The sequence below is a fragment of the Corvus cornix genome, chromosome 2, assembly GCF_000738735.6.
Source record: "Corvus cornix cornix isolate S_Up_H32 chromosome 2, ASM73873v5, whole genome shotgun sequence".
NCBI lineage: Eukaryota > Metazoa > Chordata > Aves > Passeriformes > Corvidae > Corvus > Corvus cornix.
Window position 1 is genome coordinate 53,615,553 of NC_046333.1, and position 12,320 is coordinate 53,627,872.

The following is a 12,320-nucleotide window of genomic DNA, read 5'->3' on the forward strand; positions in this document are numbered from 1 at the left end:
ATCAATAAGACCTACTGTTCAGTTTCTGTGAAGCTTCATCTTCCAAAACAAGGCAGCAGAGAGATAAATGTTTGAGGGTGAAACTAGAACTAAACAATTTTCTGTAATCAATAGCAGATTGTCAGAAAACGTCCTTCTCACATTTGCAGAGGTACATTCTTCAAAGGAAGTACCTGGGAACTGCTGCCTTGGAATCGTACCCCCAGATAATTCACTGTAATTATTCTGCTACGGCTTAAGTTTCACTCCAGAAAGAATCGTTATTACCCTTCTAGAATAGAAATATCAGGTTACTAGCATATTCATTGAGGAGTAAGTAAAATTAGGCCAGGTTGTGTTGGCTCTGTGCTGCATGACAGGCCTCCTCTGGAAAGAGGGGACACTGGAAAAACCGAAGTCTCGAGGCGTAAGTCAACACAGAGGCACGACTGCAGCTCAGGCAGGCATAACCTGCCCTTCACTGGCAATGACAGGAGCATGTCTGCAGCAGCACAGCTTCCATCAGACTGCACTGTCTTGCCTAAAACTGCAGGTAAGTGCTGAGCTGTGAAGCCTCAGCTGTTGCAGGGGGATTGTGGCTTGTACTTAAACTGGCCAGTGTAATACCCAGCCCTCATGAGCCAGGAGCCTTCATGTGTGAGGAGTGACACCGCTCCTGGAGATGACTTGGTCTGCGTTGCACACTGCTGCTGTAGACTAACAGGGCCGTGACGTGCCCCAGTACCTGTGGAAGTATAAACACGTCAAAATGTCCACCGTGTTATTCTGACTCACCACAGACGCCTCCACAGAGCTAAGCTAGCACTGCTAGAGGGAACAGGAGGCACCAGACCCTGCACTCAGGGGAGTGCACAGCCCTTAACGGAGGCTGGTCACTGGACACAATGGGGGAAGCTGGTTTATGATAGCCAGCTCAGAATGCCATGTCATGTTGTGTTGCCATAGCAATACAATATAAGGAAAACAGAATAAAATTTTCCCTGATTAAAGAAAAGGTTTAGCTTAGAAAGTATCCTTTGACAGAAAGAAGTATCTGAGAATAAAATGAAAGTAATGTCATTCTGGTTCATTTCTATTGCTCCAAACAGGATGCCATAGACAATACATAATGGCTCCAACATTCATTTCCAAAAGGATAATTCTCATTGGTGCCACCTGTCAAATTTTCATCTTGTTCCAGACACAGAGGTTGTACTATAGATAAGCCTAATTGTCATTGGCTTCACTGAAATAGCAGTGCTATTTCTCTGTATTTAGGAGCATCCACTTTCCTTGGAAACAGAGAAATTCAATTTTTTTTGAGCTTTCCTTCATATTACTCTAGTAAAACAAACCCCCAAAAAAACAACAGCTTTTTCTCCCTAAAGCAGCAGAAAGAGAATATCCATAATACAATCTCTACAAAGAGAAAAGCCTGTCTGTGAAGCAGACAGGTTCTGGAAGCTTGCTCAGTGCTTGGGCTAAGAAAGGAAATAGGGACATAACAAGTCTCACTATTTATACACAAAACAACAAGCACATTTCTTTTCCCCTCAATTCTCTCTTATTAGCACAGTATTTAAAGTAATTCCAAAGGAAAATATTCAGCTGGGCACACTCGTTCCCCTGAGGAGAGGGTGAGAGCACAAACAGCTGTTCCTCATGCTGCTCTGTGCTCTCCTGCATGTCACTCTGGTGCTTTGGTCATGAGCTCAATACAAAACCCCAAAAGAATAAACTGGAAACCAAGACTGTCCTAGTATCTCTGAGAAGAGCCTGAAAAAATCAGAACGAGAGCACTGAAGCAATTCCTTACAGGTCTGCCAGCTGTCTGCTATACACCAGCTCACTGGGAGAGGACAAATTAAATGAAGAGTCATCTTCACTCCGTGAATTTTAAAATAGATTCTTAGGGTATGACCTGAAAAAAAATCAGTGGACTGTGGAGGTGGGTAAGCCTGACCTCTTAGAAAAATCTGGTTAATCTGCATGACTTGTGTTTATCAAATTGACAATGCACTGCAATAAACCGTTAAAACTGCCCTGATCTGTACACATTTAATTTGGCGTTAGACACAAGACACTTCTACTGTGCACTTCCACTGCAACAATACGCAACAATGAGCAAGGCAGACAGTCAGTGAGAGGACAAGGCACCTCTTGGGAAACACTTGGGTGACAGGAGGTTCTCTAGCCATAGGCAGACTCCCTCAGACTGCCAGTGAGCCCACACATTTTCTTCCATGAATGTAGGAGATAAAGCAAGGAGAGGAAAAGGCAGATGGAAATGTGTAGGTATGTTTAAGCAAATACACTGGTGGGTGGGCTTGAAGAAGGTTGGCCTGCCTGCTTTTAGGAAAACAAAGCATTATTTCAGGGATACTAAGTGACTTGTTTTAAAACCTTTTTCTCTAACTCCTATATTACCTTGGATTAGAAGTGATCTAGTCACTAAACTCAGGCTAGTCACTGTCCAGTGGAGACAAGGACTTTGTCAAAGAAGGGTCCACAGAAGGGTCCCTTGATTTCACACCAAGAGTCAAAGCTAAAACAAGACTTCGCACCAAGAGTCAAAAAGCTAAAACATGAAATCTGGTAAAGGAGAGATAACATGAATAAAGCTTGCCTTCCAAATCATTACAGTCTGGTGAAAATTTTTAGTGCAAAATAATTCTATTTTCCTGTAGGATAATTCTGATAATTTTTCAGACAGGTAACGTAATTGCAGTTTGATAATTTTAAGTGTAGCTTATAATCATCATGGAGAAATGAGACAGCACTTGTCATCTCTGATTTGCAGAGCTGAAATACTTCTCCCTGTATTTACAGATTCTCCCATTCTGAACAGGATTTTTTAGGCTTAAAATAGAAAAATGAAATCCAAAATTGTCATAGTTCGCATAGATACTAAATTAACTCTTGATTTTTCTCCTTTCCTATGGAAAAACAGAGAATTCATTCATAGATGGAGAACCAACACCTGTCTGCAATGTCATTTGAGAAAGTTATTTCTTCTGATTTAACTGAAAATTAATGAAATTTTTTGTTGTAAAATCACTATCTCAACTCCGAAACTATGAATTACCCATCATTTTTCCTTTGCTTAACAATATTTATTGTTGTTTTGACAACACTGGATTTCCCTGATACTATTTTTTATAAATATTTTCCTTCCAAAATATACAAATCAATAGTTCCAAAAATTCTTTTACTCTCCATTATCTTTCCAATTGGTGCAAGACCATTGGTGCAATTGGTGCAAGACCATATTTTTATCCCATCCATATGCATAGAGATGAAAAGATCAAGAGACACAATCTCACTCAAATCTCATCACCTATCTTATATCCAATGTACCATACATTAATGGAGCATTAAAGTTTTGAAATTAAGTAAAGGTAAAAAATTCATTTATGACAATAAAAGCTGCTATAATCCAGCAATCACAATTTTAACTGCTGCATGAATACGAGTAGGACATATGATTTGAATAACAATGGGAATATTGACAAATATTGAGTAGCAGTGTGAAAGCGTAACACTTAGTGTGGTAGATGTATCACTACCAAAAAGTAAAGGGGAACAGACATGTCACCAGGTCAAGGAAAAAGCTCAATTTTCACAATACCTGTATATTGACCTGTAATTAGTTCTCTTACAAGCAAACTCCACGTGCTAAAGCATATCACTTTATAAAAGTTTTAAAGACCTTTGATATTGGGCTGTTCTGTTTAAAATAAGCCAATTTAAGGAATAGTCAGTTGGTAAAAAAACCAAACAGTCTCACACTGATAGGATGCTACCTCTTACCACTCTTTTAACTCAGCAGCTGCCAAGATGACCTGCATCAAAATTAACAGGTCGATGAGAAGCAAATCCAGCTTGATATGAGGAGTGTGAGGAGGGAAGCATTAACACCCTGTCAAGAGCTCCTAAAGAGAATTTTCCAGAAGTCTAGACTTCCATTGTCATTGTGGTAACATTTCTGGAAGGTGTTCTCACAACTAAAAGTCACCATAGTAAATAGGAGTCATCTGCTGGCCCCCTGCCCTTTCCACTCCCAAGAAGTTAGATGACCTATTACAGAGTCATGTATTGTGGTTTTGAATTACTTGTCCTAATTATTTATTCTCCAGCACTGCAGGAAATCACAGGGAAAAAAACTGCACCCTTTCTGCTAGGCCAAAAGCATGGAATAAAGTCCAAATCCAACTCAAAATCCAAGCCCAACACAAAGAGTTTACAATTTAGGGACAAGTCCCAGGCATCTTATGCCTAAGACCTAGAGAGATTAAACAGAAAATTCTCATCATCGCCCTTATTCCTGTGAAAGCAACGTGGAGGCCTGAAGGGGCCCTAAAAACCCTTCACACTGAGTAAGGTTTCTTTAGAAGAGGCACTAAGAAAGAACCCATTAAGCTTTGTTCCTAACATCCTTTCTCAATGTCTGGTGAAAGGAGCATGCTACAGCTTGGAGTAGGGACAAAAGAAACAGTATTATGGATATTCCAGCCATGACATTTCTATTTCATGCAATCCTATTTCACATTCCCATAGGACACTGAAGAGGAACCACAGTTCGAAAAGAACAGATTACACTAGAGCTTTCACCAGACCCCAGGGCAATTCAAGGTTAAAGGAGCTCAGAAGTATCTTGAAGCTACTTTCACCTCTCTTCCTACTGGGTCATGATTTTTGTGCTTCTACTCTAGGGACAGGACACAGAATTTCACTCTGACTTGCTCAAAGTTGTCAGTTCCAGAACTATTTCAGATGTTGTGAGCTCTCAGTCTGCCTTCCTTATGCTGTTCTTTAGCACTGGAGTGCTTAGCCTGGAGAAGAGACAGCTCACTGGGATGTTATCACTGTGCATAAATACCTGATAGGAATGAGTAAAGAAGACTCCTCTCTGCAGTACCCAGTGTCAGGGTAAGAGGAAATGGGGCACAAACTGAAATACAATTGCACTTTTAACACAATCAAAACCTTTTTTTTTTAATGGTAAGAATTATCAAACATTGGAATAGAGAGGTTGTGAAGTCTCCATCCTTGGAGATACTCAAAACCCAACTGGACACAGCCTTAGCAACCTGCTCTAGCTGACCCTGCTCTGATCAGTGACTTGGACAAGACAGGTGTTCCTCACAAATTCAGCTACTCTGAGGTCAGGAACCCTTCTAGACAATAACTTGATGCCTACTTCACTGCAAGTAACTGAAAGTTATCAGCATCCGTAATGCTTGCTTCAAAACATTTTCCTTCTGTGAAAGAAGGCAGAATGTGCTAACATGGATAGCAAATGCAGAGTACAGCACTGGATGAATTTCTTCCAAGTTAGTATTTCTGTCTGCTCTAGCTGATTCTCAAGGGTCCCTGAGTGGAAGAAATGCTGCCGAAACTTGGAACTAGAGAACTTCCATATGCTCGTCTGTCTTCAGTGATGCCCCAGTTTTGCGCTTAGTTATATACAGACTTTCTCAGGAAATTGGCCTCAAGAGACACTTTTCACTGAGGAGTGAGTGGGGTGTGCATGACTTGGGAGTGAGGTTTTCAATGGCATCTGAGGGATTTAGGAAACTTACACTAGAAAACAAGAATTGGGACATCCTTTTCTTTGGCTGGTGATGAACCTGCTTCCCATCATATTTATTCCTTGCTGCGTATGACTCCTTGCAATGAGAACTACAACTTCAGTGATGTGACACCACATAATCCTGTAACAACAATAATCTGCTGTGGTTTTTGTCACTCCAGATGCTTTCAAGTAGCTCTCCACTTCAAGAGACACAGACATAGAGGCTCACAGCATGTATCAGGTAGCAGACAGAAATTCTTTTCCAGAAAAAAATAACCAACATGGTCAGGTTTTCACGTTTCCTAAAATGATACAGTTCTGCAATGTCAGATGATTAACCTACTGGGATTTTGCACAGCACCAAAAGAGCTGACTTTCTCCTTACCTTTTTTCACGGTATCTACAGCATCAATCAGTACCACTACCAGTCCCTCGACTTCGCAAGCTGTCACAGAAAAATACACAAATTAGGAACTCTATGAAGGGCCACATATTTCACATCTAGAAATATGTTCAAATATTCATATTGGCTTGTCTGAATCCTAACAAAAAAAAAATCTCACCTTTCACTTTCATCTCAGAGCGCCTGACACGAAAATATGGATTACCTGTAGTAGGCACATCATGGATTTCTGAGCCCTAGAAGAGCCGGACAAATGAGACCCCTTACTAAGTACCACATTATCCTAACACTGGGATCTAAGAAAGTCAAATAGAAGATGAGGCAGGAATAAAAACAGAAAAACAATGTCTGTCAGGTCTGTCTGTCACAGATAGGGGCTTCTTTGACTCTGCTGTAGAGCTAACAAACAGAAGGGACATTCATGGCATGCACACCCTTAGCCTCCCCCCTCCCGCCTTTCCTCTCTTTGAAAAGCCAGAGCTCTTTGCATCTCTACTGCATCTCTAGTTTCAATGATGCTCAGTTTCTTTGCTTCCACATTGATATTTCACAGATTCTTAATGACCCCTTATAAAACCAAAAAGTGCGTTTTCATACATGCTAATGAGAAGAGCATAATGTTAGCCCAAGGAGTGGGAAGTACAGCTCCACAATGAAGCACTTTGCCAAAATACCTCAGTATTCACATCGGCAGGTGAAAAATACACTCGAGGACAGAGTAATAACAAAGTCATATTCACATGCAAGGACATCAGAGCATATATGGGATATAATGAATTTGTGTTTAAACATCTGAATGGAGTGCCTCTGCATAAAATGCTGTGAAGGGATTAAGCCAAAAGAGTCATGTGGCAGTGACTCAATAAGAAAGATAAAGCACAGTCATTTAGGCCCCAGTTTCCCCCAAACCTTAGCGTCAGCTGCTCAGGCTTCATTAACATTACCACATCTTGTGCTTCAGCTATTAACAGCATACTACATTGTGACTGGCCTTTTGTGGGGACACAAAAAGAATGAGTGGTCACAAGGAAACCTTTGTGCCTCTTCCACAGTTGCATAGGAGAGCCAGTCCTTGCAGTCCACAGCTGTATAGGGAGTTTCAGAGTTAATAATGCCAGCAGCAGAACACTTTTCAAAGGAAAGTGGAGCAGAAGGGAGGGCAGTTAAAGCTCTGCTCTCTTTCTCTCACATTAGCTACCAAACTAAACAGAGGGAGTTTATGCTATACCCCCACAAAGGAGACGTACAAACTACTTGTCATTGAAGAAATCCTTTCCATGACACTGAGACTTTCTGCCTGCCCTTGAGAGCTGACAGGCGCGACGCTTTCAGGAATTACCAGCGCTGCAGTGCACCTGCAGTTCCCCCATGATTTTGCCGTGCCCTTGGTAGTGTCAGGAGAATAGACATCATACAGTATTTATGCATGTCCTACTCCTGAATTTATTAAAGGATTTTTAAGCACTGGACATATGCATGATGCTTAGTAAGACATTAGCTCTGCCTGGAAGAGATTATTTGTTACATATTTCTTCATTCTCTGCCTCAAAAAAATCACAAAGAGTATTTTAAAAGGTATATAAAAAACCTTATTCACTCTCAAAACACCAAGTCCATCAGCATGCCTAACTAGCCAATTAGCACGACTGGATTTGTCTTAAATGTCAAACTTTATGAATAAGCAACCTGGGTAGTAAGAACTGGAAGCTTGTTTTTATTAAGGACATGCTTACTGTCTGTAATATGAGCTGCAAGCTCTTTATAAAAATTGTTCACAACATTCAGAAAGAAAAGGATAAAATAATAAATAGGGGATGATACTAGAAAACCAAAACTCCCCTCATGCAGAAGGAATTAAAAAGGCTATTTTAAATAAAGCTGGACACGTCATGACACTTTACGCGGAAAATGCATTTGTGTCTGAGCAAAAGAGCCGGCAGGTGTCAGCCTTGCTTTATCCAACCAGCCTCTCCCTGGCTCGGTAGTAAATTCTTGCAAATTTGTTTGCTCTGATTTTTGACCGTAATTTTGTTCTGAGGAGTAATAGCTACACAAGTTAACTGTATTATCAAAGAAGTCTATATCGAGCAATATTTATATAGGTTCAAATGTTGAAACAGCTGTTACCATAGCAACTGCTGCATCAGATGGATTATAACCAGGTAAACAAGGAGACTGGAACAACTTCCTGATGAGAAATTCAATTAATATGTCACTGTTTGTATGCAGAAGCTAAACAGCAATTTGTCTGACTTGGCAGTCACATTTCACTTGTGATGCTTTTCTCCACAAGGGAAATGATGACCATAATACCTTTATGCTTCCTTCACACATATGTATGCTTGTTTTCAAGGCATGAAACACATTTATTTCCTTTATACAAAATTCTAACTGCTGAAATGATGTACGAGCTTTCACTCTGTACACACATCACACAGGAAGTGTTTCGTAATGTCAGTGATCACTCTGCTGTGTAACAACAAGCAAACAAAATAGTGTTTCCTTTATTAATAAATGCATATAGTATCACTTTTAACCTAAAATTTTATAAAGACAAAGTGCTGTAACACACTCTGTAGGATAAGGGCAAAAAAAGCTCAGGCCTTGTGCAATACAGATTTTGAAAGGCTCCTTATCTCTCACTACACTGCAATTTCCACAGCAGTCTGAATTCCCAGGGATGCTGTCAGTCACTCTGATGGGTGCAGCACCCAACGCTGTTTGTTTCTGATGATCTTTTAAACCCACTCCCCCCACCCCAGTACAGTGTAACCTGCAGGAAGCACCTCTAATGAACAGTGCAAAAATGTGCCTGTGGAAGACTCCTGACTCTTCATTTTTCTTATCTGCTTTAAGTTATGCCATAATTTGATGTAGGGACTTGTAGTCATTTCTTCTGAGATTCCCAAACCTTTTTTTTGGTGTACACTCATGTGAAAGTGCCCCTTGGGTCTCATACTTTAAAACACTTTAATCTGCTTCAACCACAAAAACCCTCAAATGTTAGTTGATACCCAAGACATCTTGTTTCCATTTGAAAAAGAAATGTAACACATTACTTCGATTATTTCCAAAGTCTCATACTTTTTTATAAAACACTCATACAAAGAACATGCACAAATTTCTCAGAAGCTGACATGAAGGTTTTCCCACTCATAAATTTCAAGTCTGGATTTTCACCTGATCATATGCTCAAAATAATCTTCCCTCCGTCTCATAGGACTTCCACCCAGGACTACATTCACAGTTCCCCTTGTTCTCTAGTTATTTTTACTTTCCAATTCCTACTTATCTTTAGGCAGACACCAAACTGATGCATCAGCCCCTGAATTTGTGGTCAATTTTGAGGCAAGTCCTTTCCTCTGCCCAGATAAAGATCTCCTTGGGCCTTGTCCAGCCTAACACAAGCTTCTACTGCTATGTTTATTATTAGAATGAGGGAAATTCCACAGCTTCCTCATTTAGAATAAAGCAGAGATAATGTAGTAATACATACCAAACAATACTTCTGAGGTCAGCCAACCAGCACCATCAAGCAGAGCAAAACCCTGTGTCACACAGGATATCATCGAAGTGGAAGTTCATAATAAGCATATACTTAACATGAAGTTTGATACTCTCATGAGTAAATCAGTGTCAGCATATGACCTCTGAAAAATGTGGTTTTCTTTGAGGCTTTGTATCAGTGCCTCCTTATCACCCCAGTTCTGTGAATTTAGAAGGTTTTCCGTGCAACCACGAGTATTAAAAATAACTTTTAAAACTGATCTGTGAAATTTCAGTTAGGTGAGATCCAAAGGTAGGTGAGAGACAGATTAGACTAACAAGCAAGCCACTGGATGGAGACTTAGCTGTCTAAGGCTCAGAAGACTTGCTTTCAGCCTTTTCACTTATGTATGATGGGACCACAGATAAGCCACTTCCTCTCACTATAACTTTTTTTTCTGCTATCCTTTTTCTGTATTCCCTGTTAGGATTATTTAGAGACAAAGATTGCTTTCCATTTTATTTACATAGCAGAGATTACAGTGATTACATAGCAGAGACCACATATTGTCAGGATGTCTGAGTGCTCAAGGAATGCAGTTATCCTGCAACACTATTAATAAATCATAGATACCATGGCAAATGTCAATTCACTGAAAATAGCTTTACAATTCTGGTCACATAAGCAAGGCCATCCATCACATGCTTTGTTGATTTTTTTTTTTTTTTTTTTACAATGTTACTTTAAACATTCCCAAAATCAGACTTTTGTCCTAGTTTCCTTTTCAGTTCCTTTTGTGTACTGAAAGAATCTGGTATAAAATGTGTTTAGTTTTTAAAGAAATAATGTCAAAATCTAATCATGATGGAATTTCATGCAGGTAATTCCTATCTGTACATTAGAATGAAATAAATGAGTTAATTAATTGGCATATTTTAACATCAATGCAGTTTCACCACATCTAAATTATGAAAGAAAGATGTTGAGTTCAATGACAATAAAACATATGTGCATTTTTTATTATGTGGGTTATTACAAACATATGTAACCTGATTTCGATTTTTACATGATATAAGATCAGAATAAAAGAAAGTTGAATCAAATCAAATAAGCAATTTTGGTGAAGATAAAGTACTTTTCGTTCATGTTGGCATCCATACCAATGAATTAGAGGATGAATGTACAAATTCTAATTGCTCTTTGGGTATATTTACACCTACAGTCTGAAGACTGTGAACACAAAGGCAGCAGCACAGCTAAGTTCAAGAGGATCTGAACAGTATCAAGATGCTTCCTCTGTCTTGTCTTCTTTTATTAGGTTGAAAGCAAGGCCATGCCTACAGCATGACAGCATAGTCAGACATCACCAAATATCTCTCAGCTTGGTGCATTATATAAACATTGCACAGAAACACAGGCCAGCACAAAACTGGGCGTTTTTAGTAAGCTCCATTCTGTTTGCTAGACATATTCAAAGAAACTGGTTTTGCTGAGTTGATGCAACGGAGTATCAGCTTAACCAATACAAACTGACAATTAGTAGCACTTCCTACTGTTTATCAAAAGCAAAATCATCTTGTTAGTTCTTATCAGCTGAAAATGTTCAACACAAGTGAGCACAGAAGGTTTGGTGAAATTCAGGCACTTGTTGATAGGCCTCTTTAAGCAGCTCCTCACAGATTTCTTGCTACATCATTTCAGACCAAAGATCTTTTATAATCTGCTGCCATTTCCTGTCTGCAATTATGAATCATATATCTCAACACAATCTACTGTTCCAGATCTCTTATCACTCTGTTTTTTCTCTTTAATTAGATTTTTTTGAGATTTAGTTTGCAGAAATATGCCAGTATCTACGGACCATGTTTTCCAGCTTGTGTAAAGTTAGAGGTATAGGGCTTTTTCAGTGGCTTAGATGGAGAAAGCCTTAGATCTGTCCTATGAGCTGGTTACCTAACTGTCCTTTTGTGCCTTTGAAAATATCCTGTGGGGCCCCATATTTACTTTTCTAATTATTTAAAACAGTTTGGATCTGAGCCAATAAGGTTCATTAAGAGGCACTCAACCAGGTTCCTCATGTAAATTTCTAACATCTTTATAAATACGTGGCCAGCAAGACAAAGACAGTGTTAAGAAACCAGGTTTCCTTTGGATTAGTCACAATCTCCTCTGAATTAAAAAAATCCAACCAGAAATGGAACAAAGATAATTAATTTTATAACCCTAATGCGCACCTCTTCTCCCAAAAACCAGACAAATTGGCAGGTGGTGTGAGGAAAGGGCTAGGGAAAATCACCAAACATCAGGAGGCTGTTATACAAGCCACAGAAATAGCCCTCTCTCTGCATTGGGTGTGCATCTGCTCACACACAACCTCTCAAGGAGTTTGCTGCAGAATTACAGGGGATTCAGAGAAGAATGAAAGAAATAAAAGGGAGAAGGAGTTTTACAAAGGGAGACTTAAAATATTGATATTGCTTTTCTTAGAAAAGAAATTAGATACAGCAAATGCACTTCAATCCTACCTCTTAGTAATCCTTGCCATGTCTATCTACTAGTGATATCAGGGTTGTAATGGTCAGTATGAGTAACAAACAGGCAGAAGTAAGAAAACTTCATGGTTATGATCTTAAATTCAGGGATTAGGGACTGGGCTGAGATCTATATGTGACCTGCAACTAGCTCCTGTATAGCTTTCTGCATCTTCCCCTAGTGCTGGCTGTGGTTAGACACAGGACAGGACACAGGGCTCGTACAGTAGAGCAATTTTTTTGCTCCTTTATCCAATGGACACAGTTCATGAAAACATGAAAATGAGCATGTTCCCAATGCTATAAACTGGAGGCATTAAAATAAGGAAATTGCAGTTAGAACAC